At 45.0% G+C, this 21,295-nt stretch overlaps 1 long non-coding RNA gene across 2 annotated transcripts; it reads right to left on the bottom strand.

Annotated features, from left to right (window-relative positions):
• Nucleotides 1–9,608: 9,608 nt before the first annotated feature.
• Nucleotides 9,609–13,215, bottom strand: LOC147581583 (uncharacterized). Of its 2 annotated transcripts, none has more exons than XR_015249708.1 (3): nt 12,696–13,215; nt 12,327–12,388; nt 9,609–10,155 (listed from the first exon to the last, which is right to left on the bottom strand). It is a non-coding gene; the product is annotated as an uncharacterized LOC147581583 (long non-coding RNA). The 2 variants fall into 2 exon arrangements; XR_015249707.1 differs by having other exon boundaries at nt 9,609–10,173; nt 12,696–13,210.
• Between the last annotated feature and the right edge of the window lie 8,080 nt (nt 13,216–21,295).

Raw genomic sequence — 21,295 nt, 5'->3', positions numbered from 1 at the left:
GCAAAACTGCCTTTGCAGGAGCTGTGGGAATCTAGCACCTTATTCCAAGGGACCGAGGAAAAGTCTTACCTACCCGTGCATCAGGTAACAGGCAGACATACTACAGTCTAATCTGTGGACCTAGCAATAGTCCATAAAGTGCCTCCAGCCCCTCCCTCTCAGCCACATCTGGGAGTCCCTCCCTAGAAAACACTCTCCAAGATAATCACCCGTGGATGAGAGAGCCTTTTTGGAAAACCAGGTGTCCTGCAGAGAATTTTCAGAATACCACTGGAGCAAAAAAGTCAGGTTTGGACACACTGAAGTCATTAAAGACTTGAGGGGGTGACTGCTACTTCAAATGCAAAGACAGCAATGCAAAATTGCAAAGAATATAAAATATCAAGGAAATATGATACCATTAAAGGATCACAATAATCTTCCAGTAATCAATCAGAAACACATGGAGATCTCTAATTTATTCAAAAGAGAATTCAAAAATAGCAGTTTTAAGGAAACTCAGTGAGTTACAAGAAAAACACAAAAAGCCAATTCAGTAATATCAGAAAAACACTCTATGAATAAAATGAGAAGCTTAACAAAGAGCTGGAAATAGTAAAAGCTAACTAAACAAAAATCCTGGAGCTGAAGAGTATAATGAAGGAGATGAAAAAAGCAGGAGTGATCACTGACAGGAAATGGATCAAGCAAAAAAAATGTGAATTGAAAGACAGGAACTATCAAATTATCCAGTCAGCAGAGAAAGTAAAAAGAATGAAAAAGAGTGAGGAAAGACGACTATGTGACTACAAGTGAACCCTCATAAGGCTATTATCAGTTTCTCAGCAGAAACCTTACATGCCAGGAGGCAGTGGGATTACATATTCAAAGTGCTAAGAGAAAAAAGACTATTAATCAAGAATCCTTTTCTCAGCAAAATTACCCTTCAGAAATCAAATTGAATAAATACATTTGATACACCGCATTAACAGGATAAAAAAAATCGTATCATCCCACCATGGAAGGAAAAAGAATTTGACAACATTCAACATCTTTTCAGGATAAAAACTGTCAACAAAGTGGGTACTGAATTATCATACCTGGGCATAATGAAGCCCAATATGATAAGCCCATAGCCAACATCATATGCAGTGGTAAAAAACTGAAAGCTTTTACTCTAAGTTCAAGAACAAGTCAAAGCTGCCACTTGACCACTCCGATTCAACAGGATAGAGGAAGTCCTAGCCAAAGCAGTCAGGCAAGAAAAGGGAATAAAAGGCATCCAAATCAGAAAAGAAGAAATAAAACTGTCTGTTTGCAGATGATATGTTCTTATATATAGAAAATCCTGAAGATACCACCAAAAAGCTGCTCAAAGGATGAAGGACACAAAATCAACATAAAGATGCAGGGGTGTCTAGGTGGCTCAGTCAGTTAAGCTTCTGACTTCGGCTAAGTTCATGATCTCGTGGTTTGTGGTTCAAGCCCCCTATTGGGCTCTGTGCTGACAGTTCAGAGCCTGGAGCCTGCTTTGGATTCTCTCTCTCTTTCTTCCCCTTCCCTGTTCACACTCTGTCTCTTTAGCCTCTATTACAAAGCTGTGATCATCAAGACAGTACGGTATTGGCACAAAAACAGACACACAGACCAATGGAATAGAATAGAAACCCCAGAGGTGAACCCACAAATGTATGGCCAACTAAACATTGACAAAGCAGGAAAGAGTATCCCATGGAAAAAAAAAAGACAGTCTCTTTCTTCTGGGAGAACTGGACAGCAACATGCAGAAGAATGAAACTAGATGACTTTTCTTACACCATACACACAAATAAACTCAAAATGGATGAAGGACCTGAATGTGAGACAGGAAACCATCAAAACCCTAGAGGAGAAAACAGGAAAAAAACCTCTTTGACCTCCGCCGCAGCAATTTCTTACTTGACACATCTCCAAAGGCAAGGGAATTAAAAGCAAAAATGAACTATTGGGACCTCGTCAAGATAAAAATCTTCTGCACTGCAAAGGAATCAATCAACAAAACCAAAAGGCGACCGACAGAATGGGAGAAGATATGTGCAAATGACATATCGGATAAAGGAAGGGCTAATATCCCAAAACTGTAAAGAACTCACCAAACTCCACACCCACAAAACAAATAATCCAGAGATGAAATGGGCAGAAGACATGAATAGACACTTTTCCAAAGAAGACATCCAGATGGACAACAGACACATGGAAAGGTGCTCAACGTCACTCCTTATCAGGGAAATACAAATCAAAACCACACCGAGATACCACCTCACGCTGGTCAGAGTGGCTAAAATGAACAAATCAGGAGACTACAGATGCTGGAGAGGATGTGGAGAAACAGGAACCCTCTTGCACTGTTGGTGGGAATGCAAACTGGTGCAGTCACTCTGGAAAACAGCGTGGAGGCTCCTCAAATAATTAAAAATAAAACAACCCTATGACCCAGCAATAGCACTGCTGGGAATTTACCCAAGGGATACAGGAGTGCTGATGCATAGGGGCACATGTACCCCAGTGTATACAGTAGCACTTTCAACAATTGCCAAATTATGGAAAGAGCCTAAATGTCCATCACCCGACGAATGGAGAAAGAAGATGTGGTTTATATATACAGTGGAATACTACTTGGCAATGAGAAAGAGTGAAATCTGGCCGTTTGCAACAATGTGGATGGAACTGGAGGGTATTATGAGAAGTGAAATAAGTCAGGCAAAGACAGATACCATCTGTTTTCACTTATAAGTGGATCCTGAGAAACTTGACAGCAGACCATGGGTGTGGGGGGGGAACGGGGGAAAAAAGTTACAGAGAGGGAGGGAGGCAAACAATAAGAGACTCCTAAACACTGAGAATAAACTAAGGGTTTATAGGAGGTGGGGGAGAGGGGAAAGTGGGTGATGGGCATTGAGAAAGGCACCTGTTGGGATGAGCACTGGGTGTTGTATGGAAACCAATTTGACAATAGATTATATTTAGTAAAAAAAAAATTACAAAATCAGCATCAAGAGATCAGTTGCATTTCTAAACAATAACAATGAAATAGCTGAAAAAGAAATATGAGGAAAAAATCCCCTTCCCCAAAGCATCAAAAAGAACAAAATACTTTGGAATAAATTTAACAAGAACTTTCTGAAAGATAGGTAGAGTAAAAACTACAAGACATTGGTAAAAGAAACAGCAGAGACACAAACAAATGGGAAGATACCCCGTTGTTTATGGATTCGAAACATTAGTATCATTAAATATCCACATTACCTGAAACCACCTACAGAATCAATGCAATCCTTGTCAAAATTCCAATGACATTTTTCACAGAAATAGGAAAAGCATTCCTCAAATGTGTAAGGAACAAAAAAGACCCCAAATGGCCAAAGCATTCCTAAGAAAGAAGAACAAATTTGGAAGCATCACACTTACTGGTGTCAAACTATTACAAAGTTATGGTAATAAAGACCATATGAAGTTGCACAAAGACAAACACATAGATGAATGAAACAGAATCAAGAACCCAGAAATAAACCCATGCATAAAGTCTCCTTGTTAAGAGACCCAAAAATACTCAAAAGAGAAAAGGTAATCTCTTCAATACATGATGCTGAGAAAACTGGATATTAACATGCAAAAGAATAAAACTGTGCCTCTACCTTACACCACTCACAAATAAACCCAAACGCAAATAAAGACTTCTATATAAAATCTTAAATCATAAAACTCCTAGAAGAAAACATAGGATAAAAGCTCCTTGACATAGATCTTACCAATGATTTAGGATAGGACATCCAAAGTACAAGCAATAAAAGCAAAAACAACCAATGCAATCAACATTGTTTCTGCACAGCAAAAGAAACAAGCAACATGACGGAAAGGCAACCTATGGAAAGGATGAAAACATTCGCAAGCTACAAATATGAAAAATGTCAATATCTAAAATGTGTAAGGAATTCATACAATTCAACGGCTAAAAACAAATATAATTAAAAACTGGGCAAGGCACCTTAAAAGGCGTCTCTCCTCAGAACATATTCAAATAGCCAAGGGTACACAAGAAGGTGCTCGATATCACTCTTCATCAGGGAAATGCAAATCAAAACTGCAGTTTTTATCTATCACTTTGACCTATTAAAATAGCTATTGTCAAAAAGACAAGAGATATCGTTGGCAAGGATGTACAGGAAAGGAATTCCTTGTACTCCGTAAGACTGTAAATTGGGACAGCCACTGTGTAAAACAGTATGGTGGCTGGTCAACAAACTAAAAATAGAACCTCCATATGAGCCAAAAATCCCATTTCTGGGTATATATCTTAAAGACATGACATCCTTACCTTGGAGAGATATCTGCAGGCCTATGTTTATTGCAGCATTATTTACAATAGTCAAGAAACAACCTGCCATTTGTGACAAAATGAGTGAAACTTGAGGGCTTTATGCTTAGTGAAAAGAAGTCAGACACAGGAAGACAAATACTGTATGATCTGACTTATATGTGGAATTAAAAAAAATTGCATGAAAAACAGAACAGACTGGTGGTTGACAGGGTTAGGAGGCTGTGAGAAATGGGTAGATATTGGTGAAAGGGTACAAACTACCTGTTACAAGATTAATAAATTCTGGGGATTTAATGTGCAGGATGGTGATTACAGTGAACAATACTGTATCATAACATTTGAAAGTTGCTACAAGAGTAGATCACAAACAAGAAATGATAATTATGTGAGGTGATGGAAGTATTGACACTATTGTGGTAATCATTTGACAATATAAAAGTATATCAAATTAATACAGGTATACCTTACAGTTACACAGATGTGTGTTACTTATATCTCATAAATCTGGAAAAACTTCAAAAATTCAAATGTACTCATATGTCATTATCTATCGCTCAAAAATAGCAATCATCTGATTAGTTATGCTTTTGTTTTAAAAAAAAATGGTTTGCGGCACCTGGATGGCTCAGTCTGTTAAGTGTATGACTTTGGCTCAGTTTGTGATCTAAGGGTTTGTGGCTTCGAGCCCCACATAGGGCTGTTTGCTGACAGCCCAGAACCTGGAGCCTGGTTTGGAATCTTTGTCTCCCCCTCTCTCTGCCCCTCCCCAACTCTCACTTTGTCTCTCTCCAAATGAATAAACGTTTAAAAAATTAAAAAAAAAATGATTTGGTAACTTTTGTATACTTTTAGCCTAATATCTAATCCTGATAGAAAATACTGGGGGATTCACCAAAAAGAAAATTATAATTCTTTTTTCATGGACTAAATGCATGCAACAGAATATTATTACCATATAGCTACATACATTTCCAAAAATAATGAAATTTCCCACAGATTATTTAGGACTTAAACATGAGCCCCAAAGAGCACCAAAAACAAAAACAAAACTAGCAATTGTGTTTTTTTCAAAAAACTGTTATACAGGTAAATTTTCTTGTGGAAATAACATCCAAGAAAAGAAGAATCTCTCTGAAAGCAATTATCAAACAATTCCTCTCGACCCAAACTTCAAAAATGAATCTGTAATTACAGAATTTGAAATAGCTTTCATTTTGAACCCAGTCAATAGAAGCAACTTTTAAGTAGAAAACATCTGGTGAAAGCCACCTCAAACTTAGAAAAAACAAAACAAACAAACAAACAAAAAACCCTAACATGTAGCCATGGTAACAAGAAGCCACCAAAATCAGTTTTAAATGTGTTAATGCCCACTAGCCCTACTCACCAACCAATCCATTTCAGCTCCTTCCTTCTGAAAGACAGACAATAAAGGACAAAAATCACTCCAATACACATGCTTCAGCGTGCCAACCAATCCACAACAGTCTCACCCAAATAAGCATGGTGCTTCAGATGATGACAAACCATTTAGTTTTCTGAAAGTCCCCCAATCCTTATCCACTCTTCCCCAAACCCTGTATAAGAATAGCAGACTGCTCTGTTAGAAAAGACTATACCTAACCAGCATAGCTCGCTCTTATTTGTAAGTGATCAATTCCAACTTCATCTTTTTATTTCAGATATTGAGGGCTCATAATCCTTTGGCAAGAATTTTTAAAGTCCTATAATAATTTGCCACCATATTTTAATTTTCTTAATAAATATAAAGGAAGTTTACTATTCCTTTGATACATTTCACCATAAATAAAACTAACATAAATACAACTAAAGGAATAAGTAGCAAGTAAACACAATATTGGGCCCCCCAAAATCCAAAAAGTGTATATAACTGGCAGGTTTAGTTGTCAGAATTAACCCACGCCATACTTTGGCAAAGTGAGTACTAGTATTATGTTAAAAACAATACACACAGGTTAAACTCCGTTCACTCAATAAACATTATTGAGTAAGTACTATATAGACTAGAACATTTTCTAGGCACTGAGGACATGGCAATAAACAGATAACAATCCTACTCATGAGTGAAGTAAACATACAATAACAATAAGCTACACAAGCAAAATATACAGTATTAGAGGAGAAAAACTAAAGCAGAGAAACCACATTTTGATGTGTCATAGGGAAAAGGGTAGTTGAAGTACTAGTCAGGATGGCCAAGAAAGGCCTTGCTGAGAAAGTGACTTTTAAGCAAGAACTGAAAGAAAAAACAAACAAAAAAAGAAAAAGCAAGCCATGAGGTATCTGAGGGAAAGCATTCCAGATAGAGTCAACAGCAAGTACAGAAGTATGTCCGAAGTACTTAAAGAGTAGTGAGAAATTCAGTATGGCTGGACAGAATGAAAGGGGTAGAAAAGACTTCAAATCAGAGAGAGAGAAGGAGACACCTGATCATATATAGGCCTTGTCGGCATTAGGAAGAGTTTTGGCATGTACTCTGAGTGAAATGGGAGGCAATTAGGCTTTGAGCAGAGGAAGGACACAATCTGACTTACGTTTTACTAGATCCAATGTGTTTAGAATTAACAGAAACAGAGGAAAAACAAAAGAAGAAACAAACAAACAAGAAGACCAGTTAGTTACCTATTACACAAATATAAACAACAGATGATAGTCTCTTGCTCATGGAAGATGTGTTTGGATTCTGGATATATTTGAAGGAAGACCTGACAAGATTTGCTGACAGATGAGATGTGATGTGTATGAGAAAGAAAAAGAAAAGAGAAAGAAAAAGAAAGAAAAGACAGGACTCAAAGATGATACCAAGTTTTTTAGCAGAGCAACTCATAGAACTGTTATTAACTCAATTAGTAAAGACATGAAAGGCAAATATTAAGAAAGAATATCAGGAGTTCAATTTGGGACATGTTAAGTTTGCAATAGCTATCCAGAAAGAGATATCAAGTAGGCAGTTTGATATGCGGGCCTGGAATTATGGAGAGAGACCCAGGCTGAAGATATAAACTTGAGAATCATTAGAATATACAAGATAGTAAAAGTCAAGAGAAGGAAAATGAAAGGCAAATTCCTGGAAGACATCAATGGGTTAAAAGGTGGGGGACAAGGAGAAACAAGCAAATCAGGCTGAGGTGTAGAGACTAGAAAGGCAGCGGGAAAATCAGGTGAGTGAGTGATATCCTACAAGCAACATGGAGACAGAATTTTGGAGGAGAGAATTTTCCGTTGGGTCAAATATTGCTGAAAGTTTAAGTAAAATGAGATGTATGAAATTATGTTTAGATTCAATAAAGTGAAAATCGGTGGTAACCTTGAAAAAACAATTCTGGAGGAGTGAGAGGGAAAATTGCTACAATGAATTCGAGAGTGGATGGGAGGGAGGAAATCAGGATCAAAGAGTGAGGAAGGCTCTTGAAGGATTTCATAGCTTAGTGGAATGGTCATGGTTGATCTAATTTTCTATTGTTGCTGTAGTTTTCAATTGTTACATAATGTTTAGGTAGAATATTTGTAATATTTGGAAGTCTTAAAAATTGCATATATGTAACACTAGGGTTTTTGTGGTTTTTTTTTTTTTTTTTGCTTTTTTAAAATGCCAGACCAAGGTACTAAATAACTCAAAAAATTATACAATGAGAAGACTCCTTAAAATTTTTCTAGATATATATTATATAAGCTGATTACCATTTTTCTCATGCTTAGAAAGACCACAGAAAAACTAAGTGTCAAGGGCAGTATTTCGTGCTTGATAAAAATTATTGAACTCTAAGGGCACCTGGGTGGCCCAGTCCATGAAGCATCCAACTCTTGATTTCAGCTCAGGTCATGATCTCTAGGTTCTCTAGGATGGAGCCCTGCACTGACAACACAGAGCCTACTTGGGACTCTCTCTCCCTCTCTCTTTGCCCCTCCCCCACTCATGTGTGCATGCTCGCTCTCCCTCCCTCTCTCTCAAAATAAACAAACATTTTTAAAAAGTCACCCAACTCTAGGATATTTTACACTATCCAAAGTAATTAACCATATTAAAATTTTATACACAGAAGTAAAAGGGGTTGGGAATGCAGAAAATAGTCCAACTTTGTAAACTGAATTGTCATAAATTGCATAACATGAAGGCACTGTTGAAAAATTTGGTGTGGTGCATGTTGAAATATGTTCTCTAAAAAGGCAGGATAATGGCATGCAAGCAAGGTACCTTTATAAAAACAATTCATTGCATTATCAGCATCTTGGTTTATAGCACAGGGGTCATGAAATGTTTACATAGAATATGAAACATGTTGCCACGTGAAACCTCTTGGCAATATTCAGATTAAGTTGAGGGTCCAACATTGGAGCACCCATGCACTGGGAAACAAAACCAAAAATCTAATAACTAGCAATTTTGTTGGTAGACTGCCAGTGTAGCAGGGAACTTCCGTTTGCAATTCAGTAGATATTCAAAGTATTCTAACAAAATATGCATAAGACATGACATCAAACCAAACCAAATGCCTTAAATATACTTTGTTAAACCATCAGTACACATAGACCTAAATTCATTTTTTTAAATGGTCCCATACTCCATTACTTTATAGAAGTGAAACTTTACTTCCTTATTAATGAATGGATATTTAGCCTATCTCTGGGGCACCTAGCTGGCTCAGTCTGGTGAGCATCTGACTGTTGATGTTGGCTCAGGTCATGATCTTATGGTCGTGAGATCGAGCCCTGTGTTGGCCTCTGCACTGTTAACGTGGACTCTGCTTGGGATTCTCTCTCTCTCCCTCTCTGTCTCTGCTCCCCCTCAATGCTTGGGCTCCCGAGTGTGCACATTCTCTGTCTGTCTCTCAAAATAAGTAAATAAACATTTAGACTATCTCCAAATGTTTGATATGGGAATGCTATAATAAATATCCTTCACATATACATGTAACATATTTATATAAGTAACCTTAATATATCTATCCTATTTTGTATATGTAATAATATATAATAAATGCCCTTACAGTGTGTGTGTGTGTGTGTGTGTGTGTGTGTGTGTGTTTGCACGTGCAGGCGCACGCGCTTGCTTATAGAAGTCACGTATTTCAGAAGGACCCAGTCCTGGCAATGAAACCATTGGAATAAAGGGATGACCTACCTGAAATATTTTCCTCATGTTATATTATTTATTTTTGACAGTGACAGAGACAGAGCACAAGGAGGGGAGGGCAGAGAAAGAGGGAGACACAGAATCTGAAGCAGCCTCCAGGCTCTGAGAGTCTGACACAAGGCTCAAGCTCATGAAGTGCAAGATCATGACCTGAGCCAAAGTTGGATGCTTAACCAACTGAGCCACCCAGGTGCCCCGACATATTTGAAATTTTGAAATACACTGCTAAATCACCTTTCAGAAAGGAGTTACCAATTTCATACAGCCACAGTGTCTAAGAATGTCATTTTGCTCACATTTCCTAACTTTGGTTATTTTTTTAATAAAATATTTATCACTATGACTGCAAAAAATGGTATCTCATTGGTATTTACATTTTTCTCATTAGCACGTAGGATGAAATATCTCTACAAAAAATACGAAATTTGTTCATCATGAACATTAGCTCAAACTAGAAAAGTTTGTTGAATAGGAAAATAACAATTACCTACTACTTAAGTATTGCTATAGTCTTACCTGTCAGAATCTTTATTTCTGTAATAGGCAACTGATGGTTATCAGTTTTTCCATTCTGTTTTTGTGGAATTAATCCAGCAGCTGCAGCATCATGTATGTTTTCTGATACTTCCATGTCACTTCCTCTGTGCTTCTTTTTTTCTTCAACCTTTAATGGAACTTGATACTAAAGGTAATTGTTACTTTAGTCAATAAAAAGAAGTTTTTTCATTCATTTTATCAGTTGACACTTAGTTTGTCATAAATTCAATGGAGGAAAATATTTTGTGTTTATCATTACAAGTAATTGTAATTTTTATAAACTCTGCTTCATTTCTACTGGAATTAAAAAAAAACAGAAGTTACTAAAATTTCTAAAAGGGCTTTCTTAATTTTGTACTCTTATTCATATCCACACTTTGCTACCGAGAATTCCCCACCCACTCCCACCCCATCTGACCGAGAGATACAAAGAAATAAAAAGACAAGAGGCAAAATTTATCCTTTTCTATCCTTACCACCTGGGTTTTACACAACAGCTAGATTTAAAACATGTGACATGGAAGTGCTCCAGTAACAAAAACAGGAATTTTTCCTCTTTCTGCACGGAGCTATTCTTTCCCTGACTGCCTTTTACAATTCTTTTTCTTTTGGATCCTAAGTTTCTCAAAAAAAGTGACAGTGTCCCCTAAAATTTATGAACCAAAGTTTGCCACAACACAAAATGAATAAAGTGAAACGGACGTTAGGGTTGAATTCTGGGAAATTAGTAATGCTCTCCGAATCTCACATTCAAAAACCACAAAACTTTATAGGGAGAGGGTATAAAAGTAATGATCACCTTTAATCCCATTTACTACTGATAACGTGAGTAAAACTCAAAAAGGTTAAATGATTTGTCCCAAGTTTCTAAAGTGGCATTACCTAGCATTTTATGGCACCAAAAGAGATGATACAATTCTTGAATGCTGAATCAGAGAAATGACCACAAATTCATTAAATTAGTCAGATGCATGAAAATTATGACTTTGGCACAGTAAATTAATACCTTGATAGGGGACGAGTAGATTAGCTACTTATTCTTTTAAAGGAGGGTACCTCTAGATTTTGTCTATTTCTAAAGTCCACACATCTCAAAACTCAGTTTTCTCCCTTGGAGTTAAATACTGAAGGTTTGCTGAAGGTTTATGCTACCCACATGGTAAAAATCATACAGGCCAAAAGGTATCATACTTTATTGAACATAAAGTGAAGGTTTGACTCAACAGAAACATCTGAGAATGAGATTTTAAAAATGTGAAAAAAAGGGGTGATAATACAAATAACTGCTATTAAGCCTATCTCAAAGGGGTCATGTTGAAATTCTAAGTTCCAAGATTGTGAGTAAAGCAGACAAGACTGCATATATTTGTGGGGAATAAGCTTAGGAATTCCCTGAGCCTACACTGATGGGTTAACCAGGCATAGAAAATTACAAAACCATAGGATGCTCACACCCTATGTGTGAGCATTTGTATTCCCACAGTACAAACCCTCCTGGTTCAAGGGTCAACTGTATACCTATATGATGTCTCCACTAAGAGATTACTGGAACTTAACATAGCACCAAATTAGAAAATCAAAAACCCATTCCTACTTTCCCATTCTTTTCTGGAACCGACGGCCATTTTTTGGCCTCCAGACATCTTCACATTTAAAACAAGTATTCTTGAGGGGCCTGGGTGACTTAGTCGATTAGGCGCCCAACTTTGGATCAATTCATGTTCTCACAGTTCATGAGTTCAAGTGCTGCATTGGGCTCCTTGCTCTCAGTGCAGAGCCTGCTTCGAACTTCTGTCCCCCCACCCCACTCTCAACAATAAACAAACATTCACCAAAGTATCCTCAATATTTAGTAAGTCACTAAAAGCCACTGTGATCATTTTGTCTTCTATTTCTATAGCACCCTTTATAGGTTACAAAACGTTGCCACATTTGTTCATTACACATAACCAAGAGGTGGGTATTGGTGCCATTTTTAGGAAAGAGGTCATTGACATTCAAGCAAGTTTTTCCAAGATCCCACAGCTAGGAAGTGATGGAACCAAGATGCTAGCATGTCTTGATTTCAAATACAGTGCTTGTAGCTTTATGCAGCAGCTGCCTGGGCCTAAGAGATCAGGACTTTTTTTACCTCCTTCCTTAGTTCTCACCTTAGAATAGGTCATCATTACTTTACTTATATTACTACAAGTATGACTGCGACGTTATTTTAATTATCCAAAAGTCAAAGTCAAAGCATCTCTTGGATGTTTTAACATCACTCCATGCTTATATTTAAAAATAAGAAGAAGACAGTACCTCAGGAAGAGAAGGTGATTCCACATCTTCCTCTTCTCCTAATTCTAATGCTGACATCATATCTAAAGAATAGTGTCACAGATAAATTAATGAAAACATGTGTTACTATAAATTTTAAACACATACAAAGTCTATCTCCATTCATGAATATTTCAATAAAATAAAAGCAATAGCAGAAAAGATGTTCAGGGGTTCAAGATTTTCCGGAAGTAAAAGGGGGTAGTACTTGAGATACTTCTAAAGAAAGATAGCAACAGAAAAATATCTTCATGAAAAAAGGATAATATATTTGGATCTACATACTTTCAGATTTTTTTCGTACTAGCATTTAATCATAGGAAAACAACTCACAGAGATTCACTAGCTTACCACTTCTGTAATTTTTATGCACTCCACCAGCAGAAGTCCAACTGTCATTAACTGTTTACTCTGGTGGCACATTTTCAATAATACCAACACCACCTTCCTTTGCTTCCATTGCTGACTTTTCTGTTCCTTCCTAGAAAAACAGCACAAAACAAAAACCCAACTTCAGAAAAATATCACATTAATTCATTTGGTCATGCACTCACCCACTCAAAAAGACAAGCACATACTGTATCTGTCAAGTCATAGCCACGATCCAGGGAAAAGCTGGAAATATAAATAAAAGACAGAGTCTGTTCTATATGCTAGTAGCGGTAGAGATGCATGAAAACAGGCAAGGACAGAAAAATACCATCCACTAGTTCTGCAAGGGAAGTGAATAACGTACAGTGAACGCGCAAAGGAGAAAACACTTACATTTGGGAAGCTCAGCAAACGCTGGGAAGATAGGGCTGTATCTTAAAAAACAGACAAAGTGCACAGGGAGGGTGGGAAGGGCATTCTATAATGGCAAAAGGATCAAGTATGAAATAATATAGTAAGTGACAACACCTATGCAATATGGCAAAACTGGAATAGAGTTATTGGGAATGGGATAGATAGAGAGACGTTAGTGGAACATGAGGACGAAACCAAAAAAAAAAAAAAAAAAGGAGGGGGAGCAGTGTTATGCTAGAACATAAATTTTCTCCTTCAGGTAATGGGGATCCATTGAATAAGCAGAGGAGTGACATCGTCACAAGTATATTTAAGAAAGGTCACTCTGGCAGCAATGTAGGAGGAACATAAAGGAAGAAAAACCAGAAGAGTACTGCAAAATTATAGGTGAGAGAGTGAATTACAGGAATAACATATGAAAAATGATAAGCAGGTACAAAATATCGAATGTGGTGAGTGACTGGATGTGGTGATTTCAGGGAAGTTTGGAGTCCAGGACGTTTCATGTTCCAGGGTTGCTATTTATTAGGCTAGGGAACACAAATGACAGAGCAGATTACAGAGTCAGGGAAGAGGAAAGGGAAAGGGTCAGAAACAATGTCTTTAAATTAAGGCATATTAAATTAAAAGTACCCAGGGGACTTCCAAAAAAATGGTAGGGCCGCCTGAATGCCTCAGTCAGTTAGCACCTGACTCTTGATTTTGGCTCAGGTCATGATCTCACAGTTCATGGGTTCAAGCCCCCCATCTGGTTCTGCGCTGATAGTGCAGGGTCTGCTTGAGATTTTCTCAATCTCTCTCTGTCTCTTTGCCCCTCCCCACTTGTGCTCTCTCTGTCTCCCTCTCCAAATAATAAATGAATAAACTTTAAAAACAGAAAAAGACAGAAAATTCAGATCAATACACTTCATGTAAGAAGTGTGGTGTTGTCAGACGTTGGTATTGGGTATCCATGGGGAGAGCCTTAGCTAGGGTTAGGATTCAGTCCAGGAACGTCGCCAGGCCCAAAACAACTCTGGTCTCATGATCTCCCTCGAGGACTGAAGTGAGGGCCCATGCCAGAAGGTGGCTAAATTGCAGGGTTAAGGTCGAGGCAAGCTTAGGTTTTGGTGGAGGGTCCCGGTTCTGGTAGGGTTAGGGTTAGGGTTAGGTCCCAGGAGGCTTCAGATGCCAGACCCACAGCAGGGCAGTGGTCTCCCCAAAGGGCTGAGTTGAGGGCACAAGGGGCGGTGCCTGTCAGGATCCGTCTTTGGCTGCCAAGGCCACACACGTCGATTGGCCCCTGGTCGAAGAAACATCTGGAATCCTCTCGGGCAACTGCAGCCGGGCTTGTGAAACAACATGGTGAGATTCCAGGTTCCATGCCAAGTCAGCCTGCACTGCTTCTGGACCCCAGGCGCGTCGTGTTTTCAGACGTTGCAATTGGGTCACCATGGGGAGATAATCTGAGCTAGGGTTAGGGTTCGTTTCAGAGACGTTGCCAGAGCAGAAGAGACTCCGGTCTGGTGATCTCCCTCGAGGGCTGAAGTGAGGGCCAATGCCAGAAAGCGGCTCAGTTGGAGGGTTAGGTTTCGAGGCAGGCTTAGGTTTTGGTGGAGGTTCCCGGGGTAGGGTTAGGGTTAGGGTTAGGATTAGGTCCCAGGAGGCTCCAGGCGCCGAACCCACAGCAGGACAGTGGTCTCCCCGAAGGGCTGAGTTGAGGGCACAAGGGATGGTGCCGACAGTATCCGCTTTGTCAGCCAAGACCACACTCGTGATTGGGCCCCTGATCGAGGAGGCCTCCGGCATCCTCTCGGGCAGATGCAGACGGGCCTGGGAAACAACATGGTGAGCTTCCATTTTCCATGCCGAGTCAGCCTGCACCGCTTCTGCTCCCCAGGTGCGTGGTGTTGTCAGACATTGGAATTGGTTCCTAATGGGGGAGAGCCTTAGCTAGGGTTAGAGTTCGGTCCAGGGTAGTCGCCAGGGCCAAAGCGACTCCTGTCTCGCGATCTCCCTCGAGGGCTGAAGTGAGGGCCCATGCTAGAAGGAGGCTCAGTTGTAGGGTCATGGTTCGAGGCAGGCTTAGGTTTCGGTGGAGGGTCCCCGTTCAGGGTAGGGTTAGGGTTATGTCCCAGGAGGCTCCCGGGGCCGAACCACAGAAGGGCAGTGGTCTCCCGAAGGGCTGAGATGAGAGCACAAGGGATGGTGCCGGACAGTATGCGTCTTTGTCTTCCAAGACCACACACGTGATTGGGCCCCTGGTCTAGGAGGCCTCTGGAATCCTCTCGGGCATCTGTAGCCAGGCCTGGGAAACGACATGGTGAGCTTCCAGGTTCCATGCCGAGTCAGCCTGCACCGTTTCTAGACCCCAGGCCAGTGGTGTTGTCAGACATTGGAATTGGGTCCCGAAGGGGAGAGAGCCTTAGCTAGGGTTAGGGTTCGGTCCAGCGACATTGGCAGGGCCGAAATGATCCGGTCTCGTGATCTCCCTGGGAGCTGAATTGACAGCCCATGCCAGAAGGCAGCTCAACTGCAGGGTTAATGTTCAAGGCAGGCTACAGTTTCAGTGGAGCGTCCCGGTTTGGGGTAGGTTTAGGGTTGTGGTTAGGAACCAGGAGCCTCCAGGCGCTGAACCCACAGCAGGGCAGTGGTCTCCCAGAAGGCCTGCGTTGAGGACACAAGGGAGGGTGCCGGTCAGGATCCGTCTTTGGCTGCCAAGGCCACACAGGTCGATTGGCGCCTGGTTGAGGAGGCCTCTGGAATCCTCTCGGGCAGCTGCAGCCGGGCCTGGGAAATGACATGGTGAGCTTCCAGGTTCCATGCCATGTCAGCCTGCACCGTTTCTAGACCCCAGGCGCGAAGTGTTGTCAGTCGTTGGAATTGGGACCCCATGGGGAGAGAGCCTTAGCTAGGGTTAGGGTTCATTCCAGGGACGTCGCCAAGACCGAAGCGACTCCGGTCTCATGATCTCCTTCGAGGGCTGAGGTGAGGGCCCATGCCAGAAGGCGGCTCAATTGCAGGGTTAGGGTTCGAGGCAGGCTTAGGTTTCGGTGGAGGGTCCCGTTTCAGGTAGGGTTACTTTTAAGGTTAGGTCCCATGGGGCTCCAGGCGCCGAACCCACAGCAGCGCATTGGTCTCCCGAAGGGCTGAGAAGAGGGCACAAGGGAGGGTGCCAGACAGTATCTGTCTTTGTCTGCCAAGACCACACACGTGATTGGGCCCCTGGTCAAGGAGGCCTCCGGTATTCTCTTGGGCAGCTGCAGACGGTCCAGGGAAGCAACGTGGTGAGCTTCCATTTTCCATGCCGAGTCAACCTGCACCGTTTCTGGACCCCAGGAGCGTGGGGTTCTCAGACGTTGGAATTGGGTCCCCATGTGAGAGAGCCTAAGTTAGGGTTAGGGTTCGTTCTAGGGACGTCGCTAGGGCCGAAGCGACTGGGGCCTCTTGATCTTCCTCAAGGGCTGAAGTGAGGGCCCATGCCAGAAGGCGGCTCAGTTGCAGGGTTAAGTGTTGAGGTAGGCTTAGGTTTCAGTGGAGGGTCCTGATTCCATGTAGGGTTAGGATAAGTGTTAGGTCCCTGGAGGCTCCAGGCGCCTAACACACAGCAGGGAAATGGTCTCACCGAGGGGCTGAGTTGAGGGCACAAAGGACGGTGCCGGACAGGATCCGTTTTTGGCTTCCAAGCCACACACGTCGATCGGCCCCTGGTCGAGGAGGCCTCCGGAATCTGCTCAGGCAGCTGCAGCTGGGCCTGGGAAACGACATGGTGAGCTTCCAGGTTCCATGCCGACTCAGCCTGCATCGCTTCTGGTCCCCAGGGGCGTAGTGTTCTCAGACGTTGAAATTGGGTCCCCATGGGGAGAGAGCTTTAGCTAGGGTAAGGGTTCGGTCTAGGGACATCGCCAGGGTCGAAGCGACTCCGGTCTCGCGATCTCCCTCGGGGGCTGAAGTGAGGACCCATGCCAAAAGGTGGCTCAATTGCAGGGTTAATGATCGAGTCAGGCTTAGGTTACGGTGGAGGGTCCCGGTTCAGGGTAGGGTTAGGGTTAGGCTGAGGTCCCTGGAGGCTCCAGGCACTGAACCTACAGCAGGGCTGTGGTCTCCCCGGAGGGCTGAGTTGAGGGCACAAGGGAAGGTGCCGGTCAGGATCCGTCTTTGGCTGCCAAGGCCACACACGTCTGTCCTCCCCTGGTCGAGGAGGCCTCCGGAATCCCCTCGGGCGGCTGCAGCCGGGAATGGGAAACGACATAGTGAGCTTCCAAGTTCCATGCCGAGACAGCCTGCACCGCTCGTGGACCCCAGGCGCGTGGTGTTGTCAGACGTTGGAATTGGGTCCCCATAGGGAGACAACCTTAGCTAGGGTTAGGGGTCGGTCCAGGGTCGTCGCCAGTGCCAGCACCACTCAGGTCTCGTGATCTCCCTCGAGGGCTGAAATGAGGGCCCATGCCAGAAGGCGGCTCTATTGCAGGGTTAGGGATCGAGGCAGGCTTAGGTTTCGGTGGAGGGTTCCGGTTTGGGGTAGGGTTAGGGTTAGGGTTAGGTCCCAGGAGGCTCCAGGCACCAAACCCACAGGAGGGCAGTGGTCTCCCCAAAGGGCTGCGTTGAGGGCACAAGGGACGGTGCTGGTCAGAATCTGTCTTCGCTGCCATGGCCACACACGTCGATTGGCCCCTGGTCAAGGAGGACTCCGGAATCCTCTCGGGCAGCTGCAGCCGGACCTGGGAAATGACATGGTGAGCTTCCAGGTTCCATGCTGAGTCAGCCTGCACTGCTTCTGGACACCAGGCACGTGGTGTTATCGACTTTGGAAAAGGGACCCCATGGGGAGAGAGCCTTAGCTAGGGTTAGTGTTCGGTCCAGGGACGTCGCCAGGGCCGAACAGACTCTGCTCTGGGGTTCTCCCTCCAGGGCTGAAGTGAGGGCCCATGCCAGAAGGGGGCTCAATTGCAGGGTTAGGGTTCGAGGCAGGCTTAGGTTTTGTGGAGGGTCCCGGTTCTGGGTAGGGTTAGGGTTAGTGTTAGATCCCAGGAGGCTCCAGGCGCCGAACCCACAGGAGGGCAGTGGTATCCCCGAAGGGCTGAGTTGAGGGCACAAGGGACGGTGCCGGTCAGGATCCGTCTTTGGCTGCCAAAATTACACACGTCGATCAGCCCTTGGTAAAGGAGGTCTATGGAATCTTCTCAGGCAGCTGCAGCCGGGCCTGGGGAATGACATGGTGAGCTTCCAGGTTCCATGCCGAGTCAGCCTGCACCACTTCTGGACCCCACGCGCGGTGCTGTCAGACGTTGGATTTGCGTCCCCATGGGGAGAGAGCCTTAGTAGGGTTAGGGTTCGGTCCTGGGATGTCGCCAGGGCCGAAGCGACTCCGGTCTCGGTATCTCCCTCGAGGGCTGATGTGAGGGCCCATTGCAGAAGGCGGCTCAATTGAAGCGTTATGGTTCGAGGCAGGCTTAGGTTTTGGTGGAGGTTCCGGTTCAGGGTAGGTTTAGGGTTAGGGTTAGGTCCCAGGAGGCTCCAGGCGCCGAACCCACAGCAGGACAGTGGTCTCCCAGAAGGGCTGAGTTGAGGGCACAAGGGTCGGTGCAGGGCAGGATCCGTCCTTGGCTGCCAATTCCACACACGTTAATCCGCCCCTGGTCGAGGAGGCCTCCGGAATCCTCTTGGGAGCTTCAATCAGGCCTGGGAAACGACATGGTGAGCTTCCAGGTTCCATGCCGTGTCAGCCTGCACCGTATCTAGACCCCAGGTGCGAAGTGTTGTCAGACGTTGGAATTGGGTCCCCATGGGGAGAGAGCCTTAGCTAGGGTTTGGTTCAGTCCCGGGATGTCGCCAGGGCCGAAGCGACTCCGGTCTCGTGATCTCCCTCGAGGGCAGAATTGAGGGCCCATGCCAGAAGGCGGCTCAATTGCAAGGTTAGGTATCGAGGCAAGCTTAGGTTTCGGTGGAGGATCTCGGTTCGGGGTAGGGTTAGGGTTAGGGTTAGGTCCCAGGAGGCTCCAGGCGCCGAAACCACAGCTGGGCAGTGGTCTCCACAAAGGGCTGAGTTGAGGGCACAAAGGACAGTGCTGGTCAGGATCCTGCCAAGGCCACACACGTCGATCAGCCCCTGGTCAAGGAGGCCTCCGGAATCCTCTCGGGAGCTGCAGCCGGGCCTGGGAATCGACATGGTGAGCTTCCAGGTTCCATGCCGAGTCAGCCTGCACCGCTTCCGGACCCCAGGCGCGTGGTGTTTGAGACGTTGGAATTGGTCCCCATCGGGAGAGAGCCTTAGCTAGCGTTAGGGTTCGGTCCAGGGACGTCACCAGGGCCAAAGTGACTCCGATCTCGTGATCTCCCTCGAGGGCTGAAGTGAGGGCCCATGCCAGAAGGAGGCTCAATTGCAGGGTTAGGGATCGAGGCAGGCTTTGGTTTCAGTGGAGGGTCCCGGTTCAGGGTAGGCTTAGGATTAGGGTTAGCTACCAGGAGGCTCCAGGCGTGGAAACCACAGGAGGGCAGTGGTCTCCGCAAAGGGCTGAGTTGAGGGCACAAGGGACGGGACCAGTCAGGATCCGTCACTGGTTGCCAAGGCCACACACATTGATCCGCCCCTGGTCGAGGAGGCTTCCGGAATCCTCTCGGTCAGGATAGGGTTACGGTTAGGGTTAGGTCCCAGGAGGCTCCAGGCCCCGAACCCACAGCAGGGCAGTGCTCTGCCCGAAGGGCTGAGTTGAGGGCATAAGGGACGGTGCCGGGCAGGATCCGTCATTAGGGCTGCCAAGGCCAAACACGTCGATCTGCCCCTGGTCGAGGAGGCCTCCGGAATCCTCTCGGGCAGCTGCAGCCGGGCCTGGGAAACGACATGGTGAGCTTCCAGGTTCCATGCCGAGTCAGCCTGCACCGCTTCTGGACCCCAGGCGCGTGGTGTTGTCAGACGTTGCAATGGGGTCCCCATGGGGAGAGAGCCTTAGCTAGGGTTAAGGTTCGGTCCTGGGACGTCGCCAGGGCCGAAGCGACTCCTGTCTCATGATCTCCCTCAAGGGCTGAAGTGAGGGCCCATGCCAGAGGGCGGCTCAATTGCAGGGTTAGGGATCGAGGCAGGCTTAGGTTTCAGTTGAGGGTCCCGGTTAGGGGTAGGGTTAGGGTTAGGGTTAGGTCCCAGGATGCTGCAGGTGCCGAACCCACAGCAGGGCAGTGGTCTCCCCGAAGGGCTGAGTTGAGGGCACAAGGGACGGTGCCGGTCAGGATCAGAGTTTGGTTGCCAAGGCCACACACGTCGATCGGCCCCTGGTCGAGGAGGCCTCCGGAATCCTCTCGGGCAGCTGCAGCCGGGCCTGGGAAACGACATGGTGAGCTTCCAGCTTCCATGCCGTGTCAGCCTGCACCGTTTCTAGACCCCAGGCGCGAAGTGTTGTCAGTCGTTGGAATTGGGACCCCATGGGGAGAGAGCCTTAGCTAGAGTTAGGGTTCGGTCCAGGGACGTCGCCAGGGCAGAAGCGACTCCAGTCTGGTGATCTCCCTCGAGGGTTGATGTGAGGGCCCATGCCAGAAGGCAGCTCAATTGCAGGGTTAGGGATCGAGGCAGGCTTAGGTTTCAGTGGAGGGTCCCGGGGCGGGGTAGGGTTAGGGTTAGGGTTGGCTCCCAGGAGGCTCCAGGCGCTGAAACCACAGCAGAGCAGTGGTCTCCCCGAAGGGCTGAGTTGAGGGCACAAGGGATGGTGCCGGTCAGGATCCGTCTTTGGCTGCCAGGGCCACACACGTCGATCCGCCCTAGGTCGAGGTGGCCTCTGTAATCCTCTCGGACAGCTTCCGCCAGTCCTGGAAACTACATGGTGAACTTCCTGGTTCACCTGCCGAGACAGCCTGCACCGCTTCTGGACCCCAGGTGCGTGGTGTTGTCAGACGTTGGAATTGGGTCCCCATGGGGAGAGAGCCTTAGCTAGGGTTAGGTTTGGGTCGAGGGACGTCGCGATGGCCTTAGCGACTCCGGTCTCATGATCTCCCTCAAGGGCTGAAGTGAGGGCCCATGCCAGAAGGCGGCTCAATTGCACCGTTAGGGTCCAGGCAGGCTTACCTTTCAGTGAAGGATCCCGCTTCAAGGTAGGGTTAGGGTAAGTGTTGGGACCCAGGAGACTCCTGGCGCCGAACCCACAGCAGGGCAGTTGTTTCCCCGAAGGGCCGAATTGAGGGAACAAGGGACGGTGTCG

This window comes from Puma concolor, chromosome B1, assembly GCF_028749965.1.
Source record: "Puma concolor isolate L17-30 chromosome B1, mPumCon1.1.hap2, whole genome shotgun sequence".
Lineage (NCBI taxonomy): Eukaryota > Metazoa > Chordata > Mammalia > Carnivora > Felidae > Puma > Puma concolor.
Note: the sequence above shows the minus strand (reverse complement) of the source record. Positions and strands in the feature narration are given on the sequence as shown.